Below are 4,620 nucleotides of genomic sequence, written 5' to 3' on the forward strand. Positions count from 1 at the left end.
AAGATCTTGAACAATTCAAGATTGATGAGTTGTAGAGCTCCTTGGAAGCACACAAGCAGAGAATCAAGGAGATGAGTCAAGATATAGGTGAACACCAACCTCAAGCTCTACAAGCATACTCCTTCAAAAGACACTCTAGCCAAGGAAACTTTAGCAAGAAAAGCAAGGGTAGAATGAAAGTTGATAAAGGAAGAAGCAGTGATAGATCAAGACATGATTCAAGCTCCAACTTCTCTCAATAACAAGCAAACAGAAAGCCTAAGAAGAAATTTGATTAAAGCAAGATCCAATGCTACAACTACAAGAATCTTGGGCACTTTGCCTCTGAATGCAGATTCAAAAATGAGAATGTTGGAACAGCAGAAGCAAGATTGGCTCATGAATATGAGTCAGATGAAGAACAAGTTCTTCTCATGGTCACGTCTGAAAAGGATCAAGCCAATGGTGATTGTTGGTACCTTGATATGGGTTGCTCAAATCATATGACATGTCACAGAGAATGGTTTACAAATCTTGATGAATTAGCTAAGAGCAGAGTCAAATTTGTAGATCATAGCTTTATTGAGTCTGAAGGGATTGGAGACATTTCAATTCAAAGGAAGGATGGAAGATACTCAAGCATTCATAATGTGCTCTATGTGCCCAAGATGAAGAGAAATCTCTTGAGCATGGGGCAACTGCTTGAAAGAGGATACATTATGTCAATGATGAATAAAACTCTAAAGGTATTTGATGATGGAAAGAACTTAATTATGAAGGTCCCTCTATCAAGTAACAGGACATTCAAAATTGGAATTCAAGTGGGAAATCATAGTTGTCTTATGTCTAAAGTCTCTCAAGATAGTTGGATATGGCACAAGAGGTATGCACACCTGAATTTTAAGAGCCTTGAATCATTGAGTAGAGCTGAGATTGTGAATGGCTTACCATCAATTAACATCCCTGGTGGCTTGTGTGAAAAGTGCTTAGCAAGCAAACAAACCAGAACATCATTTACCTCTCACATTCCATCCAAGACTAGAAGAACACTTGAGTTGATCTACTCAGATGTTTGTGGTCCATTTGAAGAAAACTCATTGGGAGGCAACAAATTTTTTGTGAGCTTCATTGATGATTTCACAAGAAAAGTCTGGGTGTATCTGATTAAAAGGAAGAATGATGTGTTCACCACCTTCACAAACTTCAAAACTCAGGTTGAAAGGCAAAGTGGACAGAAATTAAAGACTCTAAGAACTGATGGGGGTGGGGAATACAACTCAAACGAATGGACAGAATTTTGCATCAAGGAAGGAATGATTCATGAAGTGATAGCTCCATACACTCCACAACATAATGGCACTGAAGAGAGATTAAATAGGACACTCCTCAACATGGCAATAAGCATGATCAAAACAAAGAATCTACCTAAGAAATTCTGGGGTGAGGCTATCTCAACTGCAACCTATATACTAAACAGATCTCCTACTAAAAGACTGAAGGAAATCACACCTGAAGAAGCTTGATCGGGTTTGAATCCAAATGTGAGTCACTTAAGGATCTTTGGCTCAATATGCTACAAGCATGTTCCTGATCAACTAAGGAAGAAGCTTGATGACAGAAGTGTAAAGATGATCCTACTTGGCTTTCACTCAACATGGGCATATAAAGTTTTTGATCCTTCAACTCAAAAGATAATGATAAGCAGAGATGTAAGATTTTGATGAGTCACAAGCTTGAGTTTGGAAACAAAATTCTGAAGGAACAGAAGGCAAACATTACTGCATCTTGAGGAAGACAATTCAACAGAACAATTACCATGTGTTGAACAACAAATCAGAGAACAATTCGTTCATGGAAGAACCAGCTCAAGAAGACCTCTTAGAACAAGACAAGCTCCACATAGACTGAGTGACTATGAAGTCTTCCCAGATTCAAGCATTACTACAGAAGGAGATCTAGTACATATAGCCCTGATAGCAGAAATGGAACCAGTGAGCTTTGATGAGGTAGTAAAGGAACCTCATTGGAATGAAGCCATGAAAGAGGAACTCAAGTCAATTGAAAGAAATCGGACTTGGGAATTCACTAAGCTGCCATCAAACAAGAGAGCAATATATGTTAAGTGGGTTTACAAAGTAAAAGTAAATCCAAAAGGTGAGGTGACTAAGCACAAAGCTAGATTGGTGGCAAAAGGGTTCTTGGAGAAACAAGGATTAGATTATGAGGAAGTATTTGCTCCTGTGGCAAGGATAGAAACCATAAGACTAGTTGTGTCATTGGCAAGCTATCACAATTGGCCAATTCACCAAATGGATGTTAAATCTGCCTTTCTAAATGGACCCTTAGTAGAAGAGGTATATGTCACTCAACCACCAGGTTTTATAGTGGTATGAAAGGAAGATCAAGTCTATAAGTTTCACAAGGCTCTCTATGGTTTGAAACAGGCACCAAGGGCCTGGAATAAGAGAATCAATGGGTTCCTTTCACAACTTGGTTTTGTCAAATGCACTACTGAGTATGGAATCTATGTAAGAGGTTCAAACTTGGATAACTTGCTAATAGTTTGCTTGTATATGGATGATTTGTTGGTAACAGGCAAGGAGATCAAAGAAGTTTGTGCATTCAAGGATGATATGAAAGCTGAATTTGACATGAGTGATTTGGGCAAACTATCTTACTTCGTTGGTCTGCAATTCACAGAAATAGAGACTGGTTTCTTCATGCACCAAAGTAAATATGCTCTTGATGTGTTGGAACAATTTCAGATGAACAATTGCAACTCAGCCTCTACACCAGTTGAAGCTGGAATCTCTAGCACCTCAACTGATGAAGATCAAGCAGTAGGCAACACTCTCTTTAGAAAAATGATAGGGTGTTTGAGATATGTATGCAATACAAGGCCTGACATTGCTTATGGTGTTGGATTTGTGAGCAGACTTATGCAAACACCAAAGAAATCTCATCTACTTGCTGCAAAACGACTGCTTAGATACATCAAAGGAACAATTGGGTATGGTGTATTGCTTCCCAACAAAACTTGCAGCAATACAAACAAACACATCATGGTTGGGTATAGTGATGCAGACTGGTGTGGGGATAAGGATGATAGAAATAGTACATCTGACTATGTGTTCATGCTTGGTGATGCTCCAATATCATGGTGTTCCAAGAAGCAAATCGTGGTGGCTCTATCCTCATGTGAAGCAGAATACATCTTTGCTTGTATGGATGCTTGCCAATCAGTTTGGTTGGAAACTTTACTCGAAGAGCTAAAGCTCAGGAAGGAAGGAGAGAGCATGTTGCTAATGGTTGACAACAAATCAGCCATAAATCTTGCCAAGAATCCTGTTGCACACGGGTGGAGCAAGCACATTAAGATACGTTTCCATTACTTACGAGATCAAGTAAATAGAGAAAGGCTCAAGTTGAAGTTCTGCAATTCTGAAAATCAGTTTGTTGATATATTCACCAAACCATTGAAGAAAGGGAGATTTAAAGAACTTAGGCACAAACTAGGAGTTGTATGTTTGGATGAAAAGAATAAGAATTGAATTAAGGGGTAGTTTTAGAATTAATTCAGTTTCTTATAGTGTTAGTTTTGATTTAGTTAGGAACTTCCGAAGATAGTAAGTTCGGTTAGTTGGTAGTTGTTGAAATGTTACTATAAATAGCCTTTGTAATTCACTTGATTCACAATGAATATACATATACATTTTAATCAATTCCTTATGTTTTCTTCTTATGATTCCTTCTTCTTCTTCCTCTGTTTCTTTCCACACACAACACAACTCATCTTGTTCTTGGTTAGTTGCATAAGGTGCAGTTTTATGCTTAAAGATTCAACACCCCCTACACTCCTTTATTGTGATGGTACTTCTGTTTGTTATATTACTAACAATTCTGTTTTGCATAGAAGAACTAAATATATTGATATGGATTATCATGTGGTTAGTGAAAGACTACAACAAAGATTTTTCCATCTTTTGTCTATTCCTTCCAACTAATGATCAATGTGTTGATATCATTATTTCCTCTCCAATATGAGAGTTCTAAACATTCAATCTCCATCTTAAAAGTGTTGGAGAATATCTCCATCCGAAATCCATAGATTAAACGCGGAAGTCCTTATGAACATGACTTTGTTCCCATAACCTAATGTTTATGCCCACACATAAACCCAAATGGAACAACCATGGTCCAGACCGAAGAAACCCCAAATGAGTTCATGGTGAAGATGAAGAACATACATTGTTGAGCCATTTCCGGAATCTCGAAGGTATGAGGGTGCGATGATCTCCCAGATGTTAGAGCCTGAATGGTTTTCCTTATACTTCTCTAGAGGGGAATGAGAAAACCAAAAGCTTGAGAGTGTGTGTTGTGTTAGGAGAGGACCCTTATGGTTACCTTATGTTATATGCCTAATGGATGAGTTGATAGTGTTATATCCTTTTGGATAACACTATCTTCATCCTACCTTATTCTCCTCAACTTTACACCTGAAAACATGTTGCTCTACAAATGGGGACCATAACCCATAAAAGTAACCCCGTAGTGGTTACTACTTTAGTTGCAATAATTCTAATTCAGTCCCTTCATCAAATCAGAAATTTCCTGAAGGTATCTACACTTATATTATTTCAT

This window comes from Lupinus angustifolius, chromosome LG02 (genome assembly GCF_001865875.1).
Source record: "Lupinus angustifolius cultivar Tanjil chromosome LG02, LupAngTanjil_v1.0, whole genome shotgun sequence".
Lineage (NCBI taxonomy): Eukaryota > Viridiplantae > Streptophyta > Magnoliopsida > Fabales > Fabaceae > Lupinus > Lupinus angustifolius.